The 24,734-nt window shown below is 45.9% G+C and overlaps 1 protein-coding gene and 1 non-coding gene across 6 annotated transcripts in view; both read left to right on the forward strand.

Moving 5' to 3' along the window:
* The window catches only part of LOC126481546 (neurexin-1), a 2,075,559-nt gene that overhangs the window by 100,679 nt on the left and 1,950,146 nt on the right, over positions 1-24,734 (forward strand). The gene's annotated exons all lie outside the window — the stretch shown is intronic.
* Positions 771-845, forward strand: Trnac-gca (transfer RNA cysteine (anticodon GCA)). The gene has a single exon. It is a non-coding gene; the product is annotated as a tRNA-Cys (tRNA).

A 24,734-nucleotide genomic window follows, 5' to 3' on the forward strand; every position in this document is an offset into this window, starting at 1 on the left:
GCTTCTTTTTTTATTTTAAAATTGAAGACTATAATCCAGATTCATTAATAAATATTGTAGATTTTTTCATTACCTTTCAACCCCGCTTTTTAGGCTGAGTTTAAAATATCTTCATATTTTACTTTATACTCATTGTCAACATTCTTTCTAACAGCTTTATCAGTGTCTTTATATTCTAATATTTTAGCAACATCTTTTCCTTTAAATAATGGATTATTGTCTTTATCAGTTATCACAAAAACATCTTTATTGCTGTATGTAAGTTTGTTGTTGATGATGACAACAATCGACTCCATTTAAGAGACACATTTTTTATAAGTCTTGCAAAAAGTAAAGAGTAGTTTAATTTTTGTAGTTTGTATTCACCAAATTTTCTGATTGATGATACGACTTCATGAGTAACATATCTCCTAAATTGTTTCGCAGCTGGGTGTTTTGAACTCATAGCTAGTCATAAAGACCATATTCTGTGATAAAAATAGTATGTTTTTCATTAAAAGTTAGGGCTAGTGAAACACCACATCTAATTATATCTTCCATTTGTTTAAAATTTGCAGAGGGAGAATATTTTCCCTCTGCCATTCCATAAAAATGATGCACTGCAGAGTGAAAATCTCATTCTGGAAACATCCCCCAGGCTGTGGCTCCGCAATATCCTTTCTTTCAGGAGTGCTGGTTCTGCATGGGTCACAGGAGAGCTTCTGTAAAGTTTGGAAGGTAGGAGACGAGGTACTGGCAGAAGTACAGCTGTGAGGACGGCGCGTGAGTCATGCTTGGGTAGCTCAGTTGGTAGAGCACTTGCCTGCAAAAAGCAAAGGTCCCGAGTTCGAGTCTCGGTCTGGCACACAGTATTAATCTGCCAGGAAGTTTCATATCAGCACACACTCCGCTGCAGAGTGAAAATCTCACTCTGGAAACATCCCCTAGGCTATAGCTAAGCCATGTCTCCGCAGTATCCTTTCTTTCAGGAGTGCTAGTTCTGCATGGGTCGCAGGAGAGCTCCTGTAAAGTTTGGAAGCTAGGAGACAAGGTACTGGCAGAAGTAAAGCTGTGAGGACGGGGCGTGAGTCGTGCTTGGGTAGCTCAGTTGGTAGAGCACTTGCCCGCAAAAGGCAAAGGTCCCGAGTTCGAGTCTCAGTGCAGTGCACAGTTTTAATCTGCCAGGATGATTCACTTGAACCTGATCGTCTGCAGTAAAGACGAAAATTCTGAATGTTATGAAAGACAACCTGAGAGTACGTCGTGGTTTGAAGATAAATTGAAATTTATTTTGTGAGTACAAACTACAGACAGATAATAAAGTTCAAGAATTTGGACAACAAACACAAAACTACATTTTAGTAAAAAATTCGAGTGTGGGAAGTGAGATATTTTAATGAAAATATCTAATTTTCGAGCACAACGATCAGGATGGACATTAAATAGATTTACTGGTTTATGGCTAGCAATTAACAGTTATGTTCCATTTAGGGGATCATCTTACATTCCATTACCAATTAGAATTAAAAATAAGAAAGCATGTATTAATGTGAAAAATAATGATCAAAAAGGTTTTCTGCGGGCTATAAAATCCACATTGTATCCAGTAAATAAAAATGCTGAAAGAGTAATGAAATACAAAAATATTGGTCTTGATCTTGATCAGAAACTTGAAAATATTGAGTTTCCTGTTGTGGTTGATCAGTTTGCAAAAATAGAGAGTATAGTTAGTGTATATATCAACATCTATTCATTTGATAAAAAATATCAAGTGTATCCATTAAATATCACGAAAAGTATGAAGGAGAGGGTGCTGAAAATTCTCCCTATTGTTGGATAAAGAATTTATCTCACCTTGTTTTGAGTGAAATTACAAAACAAAAAATGGTTCAAATGGCTCTGAGCACTATGGGACTTAACATCTATGGTCATCAGTCCCCTAGAACTTAGAACTACTTAAACCTAACTAACCTAAGGACATCACACAACACCCAGCCATCACGAGGCAGAGAAAATCCCTGACCCCGCCGGGAATCGAACCCGGGAACCCGGGCGTGGGAAGCGAGAACGCTACCGCACGACCACGAGATGCGGGCGAATTACAAAACATGATGGATTAAAATGTATTTGTGACATGTGTTTACCTCACTTCAACAGTAAGGAAAAGTTAGATGAACACACAAAATGTTGTTTAATTAAAAAAACATTGAAAGTAGAAATGCCAAAGCAAGGATCATATGTAAATTTCAAAAAATGTCAACACACACAGAAAGTTCCATTTTATTATTTATGCTGATTTGGAAACTTTACTTTTAAAGATGGACAACTGTCATCCATATCCAGAAAAGTTGTACACAATGAAATATCAGAAGCATTAAACAAGCGGATTTTGCTGCTACATCAAGTACGTATATGGACATTATAAAGATCCTGTTGTTTATAGAGGACCTAATTGTCATAAAAAATTCATAGAATGCATGAAACAAGAGGCTAAAGAGATTGGAATAATTTATTCTGAAATTGAGGAAATGAAACCACTTACACTGGAAGAACAATCAAGTGATCGAAAATATAAATTTTGTACACAGTGTAAATGTCATTATACAAGAAATCATAGAAAGGTTCATTGTCATGAACGTCTAACTGGTAAATACATTGTTCCATTGTGCAATAATTGTAATTTAAAACTAAAGCTTCCCAGCTTTATACCTATTTCTTTACATTATTTAATGTGAAATGATTCACATCTATTTGTGAAAGAACTTGGTTATAATGATAAGGAGATAGACCTAACCTCACAAAATGAAAATAAATACATCACTTTTGGTAAGAGTACAAAAAATTTCAAAATGTTGAAGAGAGATCAAATGAAAAATACCAAAAAGTTATTCTCATCAGAATTATTTAATCTAGTGAAAAGAAAAGGTGTATATCCGTACGATTACATGGATTCTTCTAAGAATTTTGAAGAGACACATTTACTAGCAAAAGAAGAATTTTACAATAAACTGAATGATTGTGTTATAAGTGATGAAGATTATGAACATCAAAAATGGTTTGGAAAAAATTTAACATGAACAATCTTGGTGAATATCATGATTTGTATCTGAAAACTAATGTAGTATTGTTAGCTGATGTGTTCGAAAATTTTAGAAAAACTTGTATGAAAGCATATGATTTAGATACATCTTGGTATTATACTGCAGTGGGTTTCTCTTGGGATGCAAAGAAAATGACTCAACAACCACTTGATTTATTACATGATTATGATATGGTTCTGATGGTTGAAAAGGGTATACAAGAGCTGCTGACAGCTCTAGGTAACTACTCTCGGCGATCACCGCTGTAGTAACTGACTACGCTTTTGCCGAGTCTTTAAAGCTGCAGCGCTTATTTCCGAAATTACTCACCATTACCACTATGTAATATCCATTAACGTCAGTAGGTTTTATTCAGAGTAACAGTCACAGAGTTTGCCTTAGGAATTTAGGGGAACCACCGAGAAAGCAAAATCTGAAGGGGTGCACGAGGTTAGAACCCGACACCCGATGTCACGTACATCGGTAGGTCGAAAAGTCGCGGCCACCAGCCGAACGGCGTATCGGTGCACGCTGGCAACGCACTACGGCAGCGACCCGGCGCGGCACGCACTCTGCGCGTCGTCGGTGGGTTCCCTTCCCGGACATAGCGCCTCGCGTCCACGCACAGCCACGCACTTTCCGCAAATCGCGCCCCTGTGGTTGGCGGGCGCCAGCTGCAGCCTGCCAGGTGTGTGCGTCCCTTCTGATTCTGTGAGCCCACTATTGTGCTCCTCGAAGCCGTGCAGCTCTCCAGATTCCAGCCTCGAGGCGAGGTGACGGTGTGGCGGGGGTTGTTCTGGTTTGCTCTAGATTCTGGCCTCGTGACGCGCGCTGCTGGGAGGTGCCGTCGCCGTCGGGGAAGGCCTCGAGCGGGAGGAGACTCCGCAGTAAGGCTCGTGTAGTCTGGAGCTGCGACGGCGACTTACTAGAGCACGTCCCCAGTGGGATTACACGGCCGCCGCGGGTCTGCGCCACACTTCGAGCAACAGTTTGCCCGGTGTAACGAGAAACCTGATTCGTGCGACCGGGCGACAAGTTTCCACTGACCCAGTGTCCAGTCTGGGGGCGCGGTGCCCCTGTCCTCAGGCCTGCCGCCTCGCCTGCTTCACAGAGCGGACGCCCCTCCCTCAGGCCTCCGCGCCTCGCCGGCCGCTCCCAGTTTCGCTGTCACTCGACAAAGTTCCGCAGGCGCTAGCGACAGCAGCTCGCCGACAGTCGACGAGTTTCGCCGTTTCCGCGATGCTCGTTCCCAGGCAACTGCAGCAACGATTCGCCGCTCGCTTCCAGTGGATAAGCCAGTCTTCGGCCAGCGTCGTCGCCAGCTCGGTTCCCCTGGTTCCCGTTGATCTCAGCTACACTAATACGCTTCACTTAATACGTCGCGTGCCCGCAACGCCCCCACGACGTTCAGTCACGAATTGGGCTGCGGTGTTCACTCACCGATGTATACTTGTGTGAACTGTTTGTACATAAGATCGTGTCATTTTATTTACTCTATCGCCAGGAGAATCTTTTAAAACGACCTAGACCTCGGATACTTATTAATTGTCGCTCTTAGCTGCTACAGTTTTCACTGAGCTAGCTATGGCTAGGTCATCTCCCTAATGGCTCTGAGCATTATGGGACTCAACTGCTGTGGTCATCAGTACCCTAGAGCTTAGAACTACTTAAACCTAACTAACCTAAGGACATCACACACATCCATGCCCGAGTCATCGTCTGCGTTACTTCCATATTTCATACTTACTACCATTTCAAGTGACACACTTGTGTTACAGTGATCAGTTCAAAACTCTTACTGCTTCCATTCTTCAAACGACTTACTTACCGTTTCTAAAACACGCACGTTCAGAGGATGAGCGTTCATTGTTATCGCTAGACTGCCCACCTGCCACGGCAGGTTACGAATCGTTTTATGGATGGATACGGTTCACTTACCAGATCCCAACGGCAGTCTCGTCAGATACCTCTGTGCAGCTCATACTTGTTGTTAAGGCGGCCTTCTGCTCAGAGATTCTGTCCGTCATTCGTCTTCGGACGAAGGCGAAGCGCCAAATTTCAGAGCAGAGAAATGTCGTAAAATATGGAACACGGCAGTGTGACATATACGTACGACCGCGCGAAAAACAGCTTCTGCTGACCACCGCATCGCGTATCGAGCGCTTTCCAGCTAATCCCAACGTAGGTGAGGAGGGCACGCGGAAACGAACGATACTTCACTGCGGCATTCCTCGGTCTGAAGTCGACGTCGAGCTCGGGACGACGCTCGCTGCCAAGCAGAGGTCCCTCTGCCTCACGGCGAAAAGGAGGGAGCGCAGAGGCGTTTATTATTCTTCTCGTCGCCGATATTACACATCCGCGTTGTATAACAAAGGAGAGGAAAACTAAATGAATTGTAGTCGTGCCTTCCGATCGGTGATATTTCTTTAAAAAGGGGGCCCGGATGAGACCTGGCAGGCGTCCGCTTTGTGTGCGAATTAAGGCCGGCCTTCAGCAGTTAATTGTACTCTCTCTTCCCCCCTGGCGCCGGCGGCGCAGTTCGAGAGGACTTTGTGCTGCGCCCGCCCCGCCGGCTAATTACCGCCCCTCCGGAAGCGCTTCCCCCTCCACAGCCAGGGCGTTCACCCAACTTTCGCCCCTTCTCCAGACGCCGGCTCGTTCGCTACCAGCAGCGGCGCCGCACAGCTTTCCAGATCCACTCCCCCATTTATACACGCGTAGTTTGTGAAACGATTAAGACGTATAAAGCCAGCGTTACAAGAAATTTTTGTAATTATTTTCTTAGTCTCAAGTGATACAGATACTATCGTGGCCGATTTCGACGTTTTAGCTAACAACCTGTTTAAAAATAGTCAGAAGCATAGGGGATACTGAAATACTAGGAGTCTAAATTACGAAATCAAACTAACTTTCACATTGCAGTACACACAGCTTTATATATCACTTAGTAACTCGTTAAAGCACAACTGAATGGTCCTGAACAGTCACTCACTGTTGTGTGCTCTCTTTCTTGACTGCGAAGGCTGCAGTTAGTTACTTACACCACACCGCAAACATTTGATTATGCAGTTCACAATATTCTAGACGAGCTCAGAAGTTATGATATTCGAGGTCTCGCCGGTGACTGGCTTTCATCCCATCTACCTAAAAAGCTACTAGTTCTTGCATTAAGAAACTCTGAGAGTGTATGCAATGAAATACCATCTTCAGAACGGTGAATAATAGGTACAGGTGTACTACAGGGGTCGATATAGGGTCCACTCTTGTTCTTTAGTATATTATTGAACATCTTTGCTGACGATGCAAGTATTATAAACAAGCCTAACGGAGTAGCTTCAGCGCTTGAAAACGTAAATAATATTTTCTCGAAAATTAATCAGTTATTCTCTGCAAACATACTATCACTAAATTTTGATAAAATGCAGCACACGCAGTTCAGTACACCATAAGGCCTCACTACACCATCAGAAATAATACATAAGAGTAAATCAGTAAACGGAACAGAATATTCAAAATGTTTCGGTTTTTAAACTGCTAAGAATCAGAAGTGGAAGTATATTTTCTCGAAATGACTGACAGAAACAGGTGTTGTCAATGTTCGAGAAAATATGCATTAATCTCCTGGACTACATCTTCTTAAACGTCTTAGTTCTGCAACATTTTAGCTATGGATAATTTCAGATTTTGCAGATGAAAATGTAAAAAGTGTCGACATCCTTTCCCTATTTTCATTCACTAATGTCTTACAGCATCATATTCTGGAATAACACGTCAGCCGCCGCGTTGGCCGAGCGGTTCTAGGCGCTTCAGTCCGGAACCGCCCGACTGCTACGGTCGCAGGGCATGGATGTGTGTGGTGTCCTTAGGTTAGTTAGGTTTAAATAGTTCTAAGTTCTAGGGGACTGATGACCTCAGATGTTAAGTTCCATAGTGCTCAGAGCCATTTGAACCATTTCAGTAACACGTCATTGACGAAAAAAGTTCTCGTTGCACAGTAGTGTGTAGTGAAGGCGGTATGTGACGTCAACACAGCAACACATTGGTTTTGAGAGATCAAAAATGAGTGTAACCTGTTACAGTAATTCCTTCTGCCACATCGTCAACTTTCTGTAACGGGATAGTGAGGCCCTTCTGTTCTAATTCTTTACAGAAATATATATACACATTATGTAGAAATGTTCTGCTCTGAGACTGTATCAACTCCGGACATTTATGACGCTCAGAGACGAACAGAGTGAGCTGATTAGGTCAAGATCTCTGTTTGGTAAACCTTGGTCACTACTACTGCGGAGACAGACTTTGTCACTGTCGTCACGGCAGGACGGGTCTGTGAGTTCGTGGAACGTCTTTTGGTGCAGTTTCGCCGCTAAGACACTTTCTCCCTGCCACTATTACACAGTTTTGCCCCAATGGCTAAGTGCAAATAATCGTCGGTAAACTTCACAGTCAAATGTTTTTTATTCCAGTCTTTGATCACAATATCAATTCTTTTGACGATGACCGGTTTCAGTCCGTAATGGCCATCCTCAGTTCTACAATATACAAATAGTGAGCAGTGTGTCTTTCAACACAATACAGCAATACGCATCACAATATACTATCACACAATCAGGGAAATGTACAGATAAAATACGGTAAAACGTACCTTTTCTGCACCATGTCGTAATGTGATCAGTACAGCGTCGTCACATAGACGTAAGATAACGTGTAGAATGGGCCACGTCGTCCACAAAGTCATTATTGCAATGGCTACTGCAGTAAAGTAGCTACCAGAAATCTGTTTGCCTACATCCTACCTAGATGTTGCTACTGTGGGCTTAGATGTAGTCATCACTTACACAAAAAACATAATCTGATAAAAACACATTAGGTAAAATACATGTAGCAGACTTTTAAATATTGATAACTGTCATACAAGCCAATTGTGATACATTAAAAGACGAATACAGTTACCCATATAAAATTATTAAAAGGAAATATATGAAGAGAATGGGTCCGACCCTTTTGTGGTGAATTTACAGTCAAAAGTTAATATACGTGATACATTGCCTGTAGCAACCTATAAATTGCCTATGAAAAATAAAATGTCTATATGACAGCTGAAAAAAGACAGATCAATGATCAGCGTCTTCTGTTGGGTCGGCCGCCAGAATGTTATTAGGCGCGCACCGATCGTATTTTATCTGTACATTTCCCTGGTTGTATGATGGTATATTGTGATGCGTATTGTTGTATTGTGTTGAAAGACACACTACTCACTAGGTGTTTATAATTGATTATTGTAGATTTGAGGATGGTCATTACGGACTGAAACCGATCATCGTCAGATAATTGATATTGTGATCAAAGACTTGAGTAAAACTCATTTGACAGTATTGGATTACTGTTCGTATAGGCGACTATGTCGCAGCTGGTGAAACTTCACGGTACATAACGTAAGCAACTTACAACGACTGTCTATTCACTTCTAAGAGTTCACCAAACGACGTTTCCTATCTAAGTCAGCTCTGGACGATGATCCACGACCAAATGGGTCAAAGGTGCTCTGCTATCTTGGGAGGGGCCGTTGACAGCAGATCACCGAGTGCGAACAGAAAGGCAAACGATGAGGAGATTGCACAAAGTGGACACTGCACTACGGATAAACAAAGTCCAAAGGGTAACTCGGAGATAGAACGCCTGACGCGCAGTGAAAGCGAAGACCGCGAGCCCACGCTGCGTGACGACGCCCTGGCGAGTCCGTCCCTCGTCGCTGTGTGACGCCGGCCAGCGGGCACCGCCGGCGCGGCGTGTCCGGCGCTGTGGCGGCGTCGCGCCAGCGCCTGCTGCACCCAGCGGCCGACATCCTGTTCCGTGCTCTCTGACACGTTTTCAGAATCGCTAATACCACATTTTGCCTCCGTGAAATGGCCATCTGTGACTGAAAGCACCCGACAGAATGTTTCAGAAGGTGAGCAGATGGTAGAGTTGGTGTACAAGCATTTAAGCCCACCGGCTGGTGTGGGAAATTGGGTACGTCCAATGTTGTTGGCTGTGGCTGCAGAGGCTGTGTGGAGATATCGATCTTCGCGCGTGTGTCCAATGAAAGTGCAGCTAATTTTTGTAAGCGGATGTTATATTGCGGGACTGTCGATGCTGGGCCTCCTGCTGTGAGGTGGCGGTGTAGTCGGCAGGTGTGGGCAGATTTGGTTTGTTTAACGGCATTCCGAACCATTCGATATGTGGATTGACACGATGCTACGTCGACGCTGCCCGGGGGTGTTTAACCACTGCTGCTGGCGTCCGTCTGCCTTTTGCTCGGTACGAGTGTGCACACACCAGTGTTGTGGCGGGTATCGCCTCGAGTGCCGCGGCTGTGGAGTCACGAGATGCAGGAGCGTCCAAATCTTCTCACAAGGGGGACGCCCGTCAGGCTACTGTCCCGGATGCCAGCCGTCCTGTATGAGTTCAGGGCCTGTGTGAACACTGGTGTCGTGGTGACGGTTCCCACTGTTTTTAATATTTGTTGCTTAAACGTCCACACCACAAGTCCTGTGTTGTTCTCCTCAGTCGTTGGACAGCACGGTGACCAGGCAGGCGGGCTCTCGCTTTGTAGGATGGTTCGGATGCTGACACGGCGTTTACCCGCCTGACTGTCTGCTACGAGGACATCGTTCCCGACTCATACAATGTGCTAATTGTGGGATCAGGAAAAGAACTCTCGATACTAGTTTCTGAAGTTATTTCGGCGGCCCGTGGAGCACACAGCACCTGTCATAAGTACGGCTCGAGGCGTGTGTGTGCAGCGATTCGAGCAGCTGTTATGGGAACCACGGCTACGGAGGCCGTAAAGCAAACAGTTGTCTCAGCTGCATTGGTACCAGAAACCTACCCACACGGACTGATATCTGCATGCTACCAGCTATCGCCATCTGTCGCAGGAACGTTCTGTTCTCAGGACCTCGGCCCATCGCGTGGAAGCTGTTTCAGACTCTGGAAACCTGCCAAAGGAACTGAGCGACTTACGTAATGTATTCGAGGACACGGCTACAACAACCGCCGCCTTTCCGAAGACATCTAATCAGAAGGACTCCGAGCAGGACTCGAAGAAACTTGCGTTTCTGTCGTTCTGTGTTCAGTAACAGGAAAGACTAGCCGCCTCCTACCGATGCATAAAATCTATTGGGTATTCAGGGCTGCAACAAAAATTCGACGACTCGTGACGCCTGTGAACGGCGATGTAGGCCTCAGGACGCGAGGAGTAGATAAAATACCGGGCGGGCGTTGGCAGATCGCCTCTGCGTACTACTGGACAGCGCCGTGTACAACACGTACGGTGAGGAATCAGCGGTAGCGCAGCATGCTCTAGGACAAGGACACGGTATCGCGTCTGAAGGCACTCCTACTATTACATGGACATGTAGTTTCGGGGACAGCGTAATTAAGGAAGAGACAAAGAAAAGATTTTTGGCAACATCAACAATAAAGACGGTGGCCTGCAGCTAAACACACAGAAGGCAGCATGGGTGTATAAGTACAGTAGCAGCAGCCAAAATACAGTCACCATTGGATGATGGCTGAGGAGTACTCTGCGGAAAGCTCGTGGTTTGTAGACCATTTGACGGGCATGGAACCTCGAGAGAATTTTTTCAGAGCATACCACCTGTTTTTACCACCATTTCTTGAGAGTTAGTGCTATAGCTTGCAGAAGCCACTGTAATGATTTTCCTGGAGCCAGTGCACACACGTCAGATGGAAGAGCTCACAGCTCGAACTAGAACAGGCCTCCAGTCTGCTCCACTCCACCTGACTGCCCCATAAGCGTCACTTCCGACTGAGTCTGCTTGTGGTGGGGTGCCTTGTGCCCATATTTGGCAGGAACAGTGACTGTCTTTGACATCGAGTCAGTCACTTAACCCATGTACTGTCGAAATATATTTTCTCGAAATGACTGATACAAACAGGTGTTGTCAGTGTTCGAGAAAATAAGGATTAATCACCTAAACTACAGCTGGCTCTACATCTTGCCTCATTTGCGAAAAGACATTTTTCAGTACAGCTGTGAAGTCATCGACATTAAGCGATTGCTTTGGGAAATAGTATTTTGTGACAGTGGATAAACAAATTTCGTATTCCCAAGACTTAAAATCAAAGTTTGAGAAATGCAGGAGTGTTGGCAACAGATCCAGAAAATCTATGCTCAGTATAGATAAATTCCTCCTCGCTTCGTGAGAGATCTCATTTGTAACAGTGAATTGTTGGAAGCTACATACTATCGGGTAAACATTCGTGTAGCTAGCAGTTAGGGAAATTGACAGCGCAATGCAGGAGCAGTAGGGCAGAGGGGTATCGGCACATTCCATTAGTGTGGGTTGCCTATATCGGGAGCAAGTATACATTCAGTGACAAACCTGTTGTTCTGTTTTGATTGACAGGTCCTTAACCTATTGTTCTGCTAAGTGGATTATGACCCTCTGGGGATAATCCATCCTTCTGAGAAATCTCCCCCCATCCCTCCCCAACCTCCCAACCCCTCTGGCAACCTCCAACTCTCCCAGTCCCCCTCGCCAATACAGGTACACTTCCAGGCCCGAGTTATTCGAATAGCCTCTTTCCCACTCTATCAATTTGACTGAATATTAATTAAATTTAAGAATTAATTAACCCCTACCTTATAGTAAATCATCCAGAACTCCTCCCCCCCCCCTCCACCCTGCTCCACACCAACCTGGAAACCGACGGACGTGTGTTGCAGAGGACAGATCTCACGACACAAAATTCAATTACACAGTAAAGGTTTATTGTTTATCTATAAAATTTAATTTGCAGGGGTTGGATCTCTCTTGCTCATCATTCTCTGCTGTTTGGAAAGATGCAGGTCTTGGAAAATACAACGAAAAGAATTAATTAATTCGATCACTTCTTTTTTTATTCTACTTGCACATGAAACACTCGTCACACATAATTACTCTGTTAAAAATCTTTAAATCGGGAAGCCCAGGCCATCTGCCACCTGCCACCCGCTGACGCGTACTCGGCACTGGTTGGCACCAGCTGAGCAGCCGCTGGGCCGCGCCGTGCGCCAGGGTCCGAGATACTGCACCACGTCGGCTGCCGCACCGCCGCCAGCCTGGGGCACAGCACACACCGGACGTAGTGCTCATCCCTGAACTAAAGCGTCAGGTCGCGGATCCCTCTGATATTTGAGACCCGAGAAATTGCTGTCAAAACACCTCCTCTCCCTCTCTCTCTCTCTCTCTCTCTCGTCCCACAGAGTGCCACTGTCAGGCCTGCACGCACCGTTGGTCAGTCAGATAGGACCACAAACAAAGCAGCATTTACCTGAAAAACCCACAGCTGTGGGTGTCTTGGAACCATTCCCTCGCTCTTTCACATTGATTGAGTAGTTAATTAAATCGGTACTCTTTGTGTGGGACAGTTCTTCCATGCTTCCTACTTGTCGATACTTAAAAAAAAAAAAAAAACCGGAATATTTGGCAGGGTTTCGATCCTACAACCACTTGGTTTCGAAACCGTACCGGATTTTTTGATTTTTTCCCATTACCTCCCATTGGCGGATACCGACACAGTTTTGCTAAGGAGTCCATCGCATTGTAGGTAGCTGAAAATTGGAAATTTCAGCTCAGTTGCATGCTATGTCCTTAAACAATTTGTGAGAGGGTCTAGACAGATATGTGCTCGCAGCACAACTATTGTAAACAATAAATTGATAAATCGGGAATTTGATTTTGCAGTTGGGTTTCTAAAGCACTGCAGAATTCCTTCATTGGTTCTCTCCACTACATTCAGAACGAGGAGGAAGGATCTACCACATGATGGGATGGTAACAACAACAAATACCTCTGCAAGACAGAGTCCAATGCGATGTATTGAGAAGCACTAAACATGACACACTTAACCCACAATCGTTTCCGTAGCAGTAGTTGTCGTGTCTAGATGTGACAGATCGCCGACACTCGCACATCCCACATGCTGATGTCCCAGTGTCCCACACGCAGCGCCAACACTCAGCCTACAAGCCAGAGTAGACCTGAGTTAGTTTTAGGTGTGGCTCCACCAAGCGTTGTATCTGGAGTGATGCTGGGACGCGGATCCACAATGTGCCGCATCGGGATAGGGTTTGAAGGGTGCATTATATCCAGAGTGATGTTCAGAGGAGGATCGCAATGCCTCATGTCCGTCGTAGAGACATCTGGAGATGTGTTCTGTGTCGAAAGTTGCACCCACCAGCGATGGACTGGGTCGTGGGAGCTGTTCTCGACACACTCACAGACACACAGAAAACAGAGCAAACGCACTGCAGCCGTAGAATATGTGCTTGGAGGTGACTGTATGCACTCGAGTACAGTGCTATTCTATACCATCCGACCAAACAGTGCATTTGCGCTAGATGATGACAACAATACTATATTTACAAGCAGTTTTAGAATACGTGGACAGAAGTGATGTCATGATCACAAGGACAGAAGTGACATAAAATCGACTAAATTACAAAAACATGACGGGAAAATGAGTGAAAATACTCCAAAATTCGGGGGAAATTGAGGGGGATGAGGGCGTACTTGAATGGCTTCTGCTTGGTGCAGGAAAATTCTTGCACATGGGAATGAGTATGCGACAGTAAGAGGAAAACGAAAAAAAGTTGACATGGAAGCACCAGGAACCAAAGAAATAGTCATTTTTCGTCGACTGCGGTAAGACAGTTGGAACAGAATGTTTAACATGAATGACTACCAAATAAAGAGTAATAAATTTACAGATCACAGGCTGAGGTGCGAGTCCAAAGTACCAGCGGTGGAGACTCCAGTATACAAATACAGAACGAATCTCCTATTTGACTCTGTGTAAGATTGTTTAGGTGTTTTGAACCATAACAATCAGTATTTGCAATGTGCTTTCTGTACTCTCCGCCAACCATACCTATGCAGTGTCAGCTAACAAATGCCTTACAGAACAATTGCTGTAGTTTTTCAACATTCTACAGTATGTGTATTGAGTTAATTGTGATACATGTAAGTTGACTGCTGTCTTTGACGCTTTCCTAGAAACGAGAACCGTCTGCCTCTAAATTGACATGGATCTGCGTTAGATGGAGTGATCGGTTGAGAGCGGTTGTAACGATGTGTGATTTAATGGTAGATTGATGATCTAGAGAGAGGGAGATGTTGCTGTAGGTCATTTATCATGCGTTTAATCATTTTTTTCATTTATTTTCTCGGGGTGCACCATTTGTGTGGTAGAGCTTGCGATCGACTTCTGTATAATTGGGTGTTCTGTGAGTGACTTACAGTGCTGTGTACCTGCAGTTGTCAACAGCTGGTCTAGCGGTTCAGGCGCTCAGTCCGGAACCGCGCGACTGCTACGGTCGCAGGTTCGAATCCTGCCTCGGGCATGGATATGTGTGATGTCCTTAGGTTAGTTAGGTTTCAGTAGTTCTAAGTTCTAGGGGACTGATGACCAGAGATGTTAAGTCCCATAGTGCTCCGAGCCATTTGAACCATTTTTGTCGACAGCTTACGTCTGCACACAACTGTCAACAGAGGGCTTCCAATGCATGTGTGATGAATATTGTTCATCGATGGAAAACCTATTTCAGTACTCTAGATAAATGAAGATATATCGAAGTACTCCATTTCTCTGTCACATCCTGGACATAAATCCAGTCTTCAGTTTTATGTTGGTATGAAATGACTATCGCTATACTTTTTACGTTCGTCCTATCCAAAATACATGCATGTGGATGATCGGGGAGAGGGCAAGTGTTAGGATTTTTTTGTAGATTACTGTATAAGACGCGTAAACATTATCGTAGAAAATGAAACAGTAATATGACCATATACATATGGAAAAGTGTGGAAAAACAATGAAAAAGGACATAAAATCGGTAAAATTCGAGGAAAACCTGGTGTAATCACGAAAAATTGACGTGAGAGTAAATATTGAGGGAAATACGATGAAATATGTAAAATTGCGAAAGCCTGGTAAAATTACGGAAATTGACTGAGGACACATAAATTTATACAAATATGCCATGAGAAGCGTACTGATCAAAATCAATGAGACTGCGTATTCTGGAGAATCTACTATCTACCATACACTGATAAGGGGTGCTCTCCTCGACATGCCCGCATCTGGAGAGATCTTGTGTACTTGGATGGGCGTCATGAGTAAGATTGGTGCAGATACCCTCCTACTTCTGATCAGCTGCAAGTTAAATCGAGAACAGTGTGGTAGGGAGGCTCGGTCAAAGACAACGCAAGGATATCTTTCAATCTCCAACTTTACCCTAAGAATGCGAGAATGCTCTGTGACTCCTATCCACAAAGGGGAAGGTGGGTAAACGTAACTGTAAATTACAGTAGATCGAAGTGCTAGAAATATGTAGATACACTGTCTAAATCGGTATTGAGTGCTTTCTGATATAATTTGATGTATATGTCCGAGAACTAACCATGAATGGATGTACTGCACTGTCATCTATCTACATTTACGATCTACTGTATGGTACACGCAAAATAGGAGAGGGGTTGTTTTGCGACGATACATGAATTGGGAAGCATGCCCCTGTGTCATTGGTCGGCATTGAAATTACGGAAAAACTGGTGAAATTGTTAAACTGAGCTCACTAACAACTGTGGTGATTGTTACATTACATTGTCCCTAATTAATGGTATCTTTTCCATCCCATCCGTCCGCTGTTATGATGTTGATTACTACACAATGATTGACTGAGATGGAGAGAGTCTAGGTTGGAGCACATCTTCCAAGGATGACTGGCACCGATATAGTGATTGTGGACATGAATGCAATATGAGCAATCAATCAAAATGGAACACCGACACGTCTCCTACCCCGTAGCTGCGAAAGATGAGTTTAAATATAGTGGTCACCACGTTCCTAATTTTCCTGATAAGAAACAGCACGTAACTTCTCGTACTGACTAGTCTACTGTGTTGCTGGAGAAAGCTTCGTTTGGCGCTGATCTTACCCATTGTACACAGTTGTTGGAGCTATGACAACATGTTCTCATTTCCACCGAGTGGTCAAAAGACGGTTCTGCCGCATTAACTTAGCTCTGCTTGTTTCTCCACAGGATGCGGAAGGTCTTAGATACAGCACTCTCCGACTTCCGCTCAGTTCCGACTTAAATTGGACGAATAACACGGATGGGGCAGAGACTGAGGAAGAGTTACAGAATGCAGAGGGACTGTCTAAAAACCCACAATGGGGTTTCTGCTGTACGGGGTGTTTAGCAGATGGGCTTGAACAAGGTGGGTCATTTCGAGATACGAGAGTACCACAGACACGGATAACCAACGACTGTACCCATTAAAAGACGTCTCCACAGGATCCAACTCAAGTATGTGGTTGAATGGGTTGACTTGATTCCAATCACAGACAGCATTTCTACCAGAAAAGGTAGCACCACAGACCTGAAAAGCCAGTGTCCTAGTCATAGGATTTTGGATTAAGGCCCTCGTGAGCGGCAGGTACAAAGAAGAGTTCAGGCCAGCCAGCTATTGGGCTGCAGGGGCGGCTCCCAGTGGCAGCGCCCTCAGGACAGCTGAATGTTCAGACCCTCCCACAAACTGTTTAAGGACGCAGCGTGCCACTGAGCCGAAATCTGTAATTTTCACCTGCCTCCAGTGTGATGTACTTCCTACTAAATGACCTAACTGTGCCGGTATACACAAATAGGAGGCAAGGGGGCAAAAAAATCCGGTAGGGCTTGGAAACCAAGTGGTTGCAGGATCGAATTCCGCCAAATGTTCCAGTCCTAGTATCCAGAAATAGGAAGTGTGTAAAAACTGCCCCACACAAGGGGTATCGATTTAATTAATTACTCAGTCAATCTGAAAGAGTGGGGAATGTTTCTAAGACATCCACATTTGTGGGTTTATCAGGTAAACGCTGCTTTGTTTGTGGTTCGCTTCGACTGCGACCGACGGTGCGTGCAGGCCCAGTAGGGGCAGGCTACAGGACGTTACAGCTTGAGAGAGAGAGAGAGAGAGAGAGAGAGAGAGAGAGAGAGAGGGAGAGAGCAGGTGTTGGGTATCGCAAGTCAAACGGATGTCGCCACTTGACGCTTTTGTTCGGGGATCAGCGCGACTCGCTGCCTGTGCGCTGCACGAGGCTGCCGGCAGTGTGGCAGCGGTCACGAGGCCCCTGTCCATTGTAGTGTGATCTCTTTCTCGGACGCCGTCGCGTGGTGCGGTCTAGAGGCTGCTGCGGTGGCGCGAGCTGGCGGTGCGTGTGGGCCAGCGGACGGCGTGTGCTTTGCAATCTAAACATTTTTAACAGTGTCATTATGTGTGACGAGTGTTTCGTGTGCAATTGGATTAAAAAAGAAGTGATCGAATTAATTAATTCTTTTCGATGTATTTTCCAAGATCTTGCCAAACAGCAGACAATGATGAGCAAGAGAGATCCAACCCCTGAAAATTGAATTTTATAAATAAACAATATCCCCTTTGATGTGAAACTGAATTTTAAGTCACAGACCTGTCAATTTCAAGGTGGGTGGAAACGGAAGGTTGAGGGATTTGCTGTAATAGAGGGGTTAATTAATTGATCAATTTAATTAATTATTCAATCAAAGTGTTCGCGTAGGAGGGAGTACTGGAATAATTGTTACCTGAAAGTGTAGTTGTGTCGGTGAGGGCGAGGTGGAGGGGTTGGGAGGAGGAGGGGAGGTTTCTGAGAAGGACTGATTATTCCCAGGGGCTACAGAGCAGTAGGTTCAGGACCTGTCAATCAAAAGAGAACAATAGGTTTGCCCCTGAATGTACGGTTGCCCTTTACGTAGGCAATACGCTCTAACGAAATGCGCTCATACTCCGTTTCCGCTACTAGTTTCAAGGACCTAATGTGTACGCCATGATGAAATAAATTCCTGTGAGTTTTGACATATATCGAAGGAATGGACGAGACAGCGTTCGATGCTTGAAGAACATAGTAGTTGCAATGCGAATAGACGAATAGACACTTAGAATCGCTGCTAACTATAAGGAATATCGAGGTAACAGAGAAACTTGTTTGCGAAAAATTTGACCACCGACACGAAACCCTCTAGTATAGAGAAGAAAAGCGAAGCCCTTCTTTTTGTTCCATTCAACAAACTGATTCACTACGCAAATTTCCTCTGATGTGCGACTGGTGATTCTTAGTTCGTCGATGTTGGGATTTGTAATCGATTCAAAAATGAGTGTAACTGACGTTTCTGTATAATCCTGAGCCAATACCTTGTTTCCAAAAGCTGAAGCGAGAGATCAGAAGAATGTCTTCGCTATGCGATTAATTCTGTTAAAACAGAAAAGTGCATTATTTGAACGACTGTTTTTTTCCACAAATTGTGTCAAGAAAGTGAGGAGGAATGCGAACGCCATCTGCTTACACCAAGTGAGTACAAAGATGAAAGTGTCTCCGACATTTCTTCGAACCTTTCTGAATCACAAGTTGAGTTTCTTCGGTGGACTGACCCAAAACAATTCTACAATTTTTAACTTTTCAGCTGATTAAAATATCTATTTCATCATTTGCTAAATTATTGCTAATCTGTTGAAAGTATAAAATTTTAGAAAATTCTGTTTAACCTTATGAAATCTACGTTTTACTTTTGACAAAAGTAAATTAAATTTATCTTCGTACGAAGTTGTTTTTTTTTTTTTTTTATTCTTATGATTTCCAGCTGTGATTATGGGATTACGTTGTGCATAGGAGGATTTGTATACATAGTAAACTTGGACGCGCTTTAAACGAGGAAACCGACTCAGATGGAGGGGAGGGAGGGAGGGGGGCGCAGACAGGCGGGCTCTGTGTGGCAGAGCGAAGAGTGTCGAGATGAAGAAGGACGGCAGCCAATGGCTTTATCGTCACCCACGTTATATTGCTACTTTTGTCGATTATATACTCGCGATAGTTTACAGTGAGATGCGACATTTGTGTAGAGGCAGATGTACTGTACTGGAGAACCGCTGCACGTACAGGGTGTATACTACGTACGACGCACGCGCAGTGTCGGGCGCTGCACGTGAAGAACCGAGGCGGCGGTGGGCAGTCGGCCGACACGGTGCGAGATCCGCGCAGTCGCTGGGACCCTACGGCAGTTCCAGCAGACAGCGGACTGCAGGAGTTGGGAGCGGCCTCAGAAGGAAGTCAGAGAGAGTCGCTGCACCGTCCGGCACTCGCAGGGCTGTCGCTGAGTGTGGCTGCACGTGTCGACCCAGGTGACAGCCGGCGTCGGAATTCTGGAAACTGCCGTCACTTACGTCAGCAATCTCTGCTCGGTGTCGAGGAAAGAGTGTCTACTGCTTTTGGTGGCACACGAGTTATCGGAGGCATTCTTTTCCAGAAAAATAATTTCCGTCACTTATGTGAACAACATACTACAACCTGTTTACATAGAATTAACAACTTACGAAGTGCCCTACGGTTATCGCGTGCGGGCCACGGATGATCAAAGAGCTCTGACGACAGTGTTACGAGGTCTTTTTGATGACAGGACGGCGCCAACAGCCAGCCATAGCGACGACGTCGAGCGGCGGTCTGAATTGTTCGGTCTCTGCGCTGCCATCATTTGGTGCCGCTGCTGCCTGAAGCCCTGAACGGCACGTCGACTTTCTCGCACTCGTCTCGACGCTGCCCGTACCTCGTTAATCGATTCTCTCCTAGAAGCCGGGACGTCGCCTACCGACGGCGGCCTGTCTGCGTGGGCATCGGTTCTCGCGCAACGCCGGACCGTCTGTACTTCAGCGGTAACAGTGATTACTCGGTAGTCGAGGTGAACGCTTCCCTGACGTTCCAGAGGCGAAGACGGCAAGCGGATGAGCGCGCAGCCTGTGTAGGCTTAGCTGGAGCTTGAGCCGCAGTTGGGCTGTGGAGACCTCGTCCGGAGTCGGGACACTGACTCTTCGGGCGGCGACGAGGAAAACAGGGAACTCTCCCTTCCTATGAGGGTTGCCCAGAAAGTAATGCACCGCATTTTTTCTTCGACAATTCTTTATTGGACATAATGAGAATTACAGACACGAAAGAATGGCACCCTACATTTCCACGTAATCTCCATCCCGTTCTACGGCCGTCCTCCAGCGCGAAACGAGGGCGCGTGTGTCCTGTCGGTACTGAGCGTTGTCCCGGTGGCGGAGCCAGTGCTTCATTGTGTCAATCACCGCCTCGCCGTCCTCAAAATGTCTTCAGTGGCCCCAAAGAGTGCAAGTCCGAGGGCATAGGTCAGGGCTGTAGGCTGGATGCGGTATAACACTGTCAGACCCTGTTTTGCGATGTGTTCAGCAGTCCTCAGACTTGTGTGGGGCCGAGCGTTATCGTGATGCAGCAAAACATCTCCTGCATTGCTGTGGAGCAGAACTCGCCGGAAGCGCGCCTCGAGCTTTGTCAATGTGCTTCGGAATTAATGGTACGGCCACTTGGCACCACTTCAACGAGAATCACGCCTTCACAGTCCCAGACCACAGTGACCGTGACATTACCGGCGGAAGCACGCGTGCTTTGAATTTTTTCCTCTGTGGGGAGAGCGAATGGCGCCATTCCAGCGACTGTCCTTTTGTTTCAGGCTCAGAATGTCGAACCCAGGTTTCATTGCCTATCACAATCAGGGACAAGAAGGCCTCCCCCTCAGCTTCAAAATACTGCAACAAATAAAGACAAATGTTTTTTCTGAATGATATGTGATCCACCGTTAGACACCGCCGGACCCATCTTGCACACATTTTTGAATATCCGAAAGTGCGGATTAATGCATCCACACTTGGTTTGCTGATTGACAGATGTGGCGTCAACTGCCGAACCGTAATGCGCCTGTCCTCGCGAATGACGACATCAGCTCGCTGCAACGTGTCAGGTGTGACGGCCACGGATGGTCTCCCCGAGCGCTGCAAATCGTGGAGCTCAGCCGCACCGCCTCCTGATGAGCTCGTCCTCCGCGCCCAGCGACTGACTGTACTTCTGTCTACAGCGGATGCTCCATAGATGTTGCCCAAGCGTTTGTCAACATTCCCCACGGTTTCTTTCTCTGCAGTGGAATGGCGGCACGTTGCTTGTAACGTCCATCACTACAGACGGCTACGCTATCTGTCGGAGGTGACGGAAACTTGGCTCGCTCACTCAGGAGGCTTCAGATAATACATACGTAACGTTTCGCATTCGTAGAACTGTTTTCGGCTGAGTAAAAAATACGGTACGTTACTTACTGGGCAACCCTCGTAAAAAGAACACAGACTGCAGTCGCATAACCGGATATGGCCACAACGTGCTAGATTCTAAGTAACGTCAGCTAGAATGCAAAGAAGGAAGAGTCTATCCTTCTGTTGTGATCACCACGTACCCTTGACATCAAACATAAAAATATGGCAGAAAGAGAACCCCCTACAACCGACTGATTCCTGTTATGAAGTGGCCTTCTTGTACACAAAAACTATACTGTCCCATCACAAGACCGATAGTATTAGACAACATCTGTGACAAAGATGGATTACAACATTGATTAGCGGCAATTTACAACGATTTGTTGATACTTTCTCCAGAAAAATTAAATTTACTTACGTCCAAATAACACCTATCAGACATATGAATGATACTTGTCTCTTCAAAAGTAAAACGTAGATTTCATAACGCTAAACGGAATTTTATAAAATTTGGTACTTTCAACAAATTGTAGCTATAATTTACAGTACTTCAGTATGAAAACTGCGCGTGGCAGTATACGTAGATGGGTATCCATTTGCACTGATCTATCTTTAAACACTGGTATAGTCGTAGATCCAGTTAACGACTTTTTTTTCTTTATTGTATTTCGACAACCCCCTCCCCCCCCCCCCACCAGAGGGGGAGCGGGCTGGCAGCAGCTTAATGAGGGAATATAACAATAAAAAGGCGTGATAAAACGGTGACTGGTTAAAACTGGTACATGGCGAAAAAGTTGTGAAGAAAACATAAGAAACAAAGAGGTCAGTAATGCTGATTAAAAACACTTAGGAAATAGACAGGCACAATTGAAAAACACAGCGACAGTGTGGTTTATGTTCGCAATACTTAAAATAGGGGACACACAACACTGAACACTCATGGGAATCGCTGCACTATAGAGTACAAGGGCATATGGGTATGGGGGGGGGGGGGGGGAGGACAGATGAGGAGGGGAAAAAGGGGAGAGCCGATGGAGGGGAGGACACAGAAAAAGGGGGGGGGTAGCAGGGCGGACGCGAGAAAGGAGTGGGGAAGACAGTGGAGGGGAAAAGCACTTGGGGGGAGAGAATGGTCAAGAAGTGGGTAGGTGGAGCAAAACAGGATAGAAGGAAGGGAGAGGGAGCCTGGACAAAGTACAGAGGGAGGGAGTGGGAGGTGAGGATCAAAGTTGATTGGAGGTATAAATGGAGGGAGAGAGGGGCTTTATCCGGGAGGGGGAATTGGTGGAAGTCACCTTGGGAAAGGAGATGAAGGGTGTATAGGTGGAGGATAGGGGGATACAACAGTGAAGGTGGGGCAATGGGTGGGGGTTGGAGAGGAGAGGAGCAACCAGGGGATGAGGGGGATCGAGTCGGTGGGAGTTGCAGCGGACATGGACATGTTCGAGGAAAAGGATCAGATGGGGGAAAGGAATCTTATAGAATTTGGGGGGGGGGGGATTGGATACCCCGGTGGGACTGGCATAACAGAGTATGGGACGGATTAAGGATTTGTAGACGTGGGGTTCAGCCCCCACGTCCAGCCAGAGAGGAGTTTAAGGAGACAGAGGCGGTTGTGGGCTTTGGATTGGATAGAGCAGAGATGAGGGATCCAGGTGAGGTTACAGTCAATGATGATCCCAAGGTATGTGAGGGTGGGGGAGAGGCGGACAGGACGAGTGCAGATGGTAAGGGAAAAATCAAGGAGCCGGAAGGAGCAAGTGGAATGACCTACGAGGATTGTCTGGGTCTCGGAAGGATTGATTTTGATGAGCCACTGGTTACACTGTGTGGCAAAAAGGTCAAGGTGATTCTGGAGTAGGGTAGGAGCGAGGGAAAGGTATGTGGTGTCATCAGCATACTGTAGGAGGTGGACTGTAATGGGGAGTGGGTTGGGGCATATCTGCCGTGTACAGGACGTAGAGGAGAGGGGAGAGTACAGAGCCCTACAGAGGGGCAGAAGGTGCGGGAATCGGCGTTATGGATGGTAACGTGTGAGGGGCGGTGGGAGAGGAAGGTGGCAATCAGATGGAACAGTTGATAGGAGGGGCAGAGGTCTGCGGTTTAAACAGCAGACCGGGCTGCCGTACACGATCGTAGGCCTCTTCGATGCCTAGGGAGACAAAAATGGCGGATCGACGGGAAGGAGAGGAGTGAGGCGTAGGAGTTGGTCATCGGCAGAGAAGAAAGGTCGAAAGTCACATTGGGTGTTGGGGAGGAGGTGGTGTCTTTGGAGGTGGTCATACATGCGCTGGGTAAGGATGGATTCCGAGAGCTTGCTGAACACAAGTTAACGATGACTGACATAACTTCTATAATATCCACTTTCACTATTCTTTGCGGCGACTGTAGACGACTCCTCAGACACTCGCTCGGTACTATCTGAGGTACTATTTTCAGGTATTGACTAAGTACTGAGTGTCCGCTTACATACGCGTCTGGCGGATGAACGTCCACTTGGAAAATATTTGTGAGACGTAAGGCGGAAGCGGAACGTATTTGTCGACGTGTGCGCCGTGTTTGGAACTCAGCCTAAACTACAGTATGTTGTGTCCGAGTCTTAGGCTGGACGGCTCTCTTACAAGTGGGCTGTGCCCATACCTTCTGGCGTACACAGCATATTTCTTCAGCAAGACACGTCATTTGTACTGGTGTGCAAAATCTAACAGTGAAAGTAACTTTTATATGATGTGTCACTGCCAAGCAGCTTAGTTCTATGGAACGTGGACCATACTTGGAAACAACTATTACACTACAGTGCAGAAGGTAATTGAAACAAACAAGCAATCAGGCGAACAGAAATGACACTTTGATTCAAAGACAATAATTACACAGAAGTCACGACGATTCCTGACGGACCCCTGGGAATTATAAAACGTGGTGCTCGGTTCTTACTAGAGTGCAACAACGCACGCTTCGCGACGTGCTCGCTTGCTGACGACAAGGTGAGTTGCGTGGTGGGGGGACACGTTCCACTCTGCCAGCAGCGCAACTGGAGGGGCGTTGGTGCGTCTGGACGGTCTGCGGCGCGTCTGCTGGATGTACCCTGCAGGTGCCCCGAGGGGGGGATGGGCAGGCCAGTCGGCGTAATCACTGCTGAGTGTCGTCACCTCATTTCCTCATTCATCCTTACGTAGTTGAAACTTCAGACAGATGTCTCCATCCACAGCGATCTTCGGCCTTTCTGAATGCGACGTGAAGAGGCTGGCTGGTAATGTTCTTCGCTCGATCCAACCATCTGTTTGCTGCTGTCCCGCGTGGTCTTCTGCCCTCAGTTTTTCCCTGCACGGTGGTCTTCTCTAAATTATTCCCCTTCCTTCTCAAGATGTGCCCAAGGAACTGAAGGTATCTTTGGCTGACACGAGAACATGACCTTCTTGTGATTTTAAGTTCTTCTGTTATTGAAACATTTGTTCTTTTTTGTGTCCACGGTACACGTAGCATCTCCCGCCAACACCACATCTCGAATGCATCAATGCTGCTCTTATCACTCACT

Source organism: Schistocerca serialis, chromosome 5 (genome assembly GCF_023864345.2).
Source record: "Schistocerca serialis cubense isolate TAMUIC-IGC-003099 chromosome 5, iqSchSeri2.2, whole genome shotgun sequence".
NCBI lineage: Eukaryota > Metazoa > Arthropoda > Insecta > Orthoptera > Acrididae > Schistocerca > Schistocerca serialis.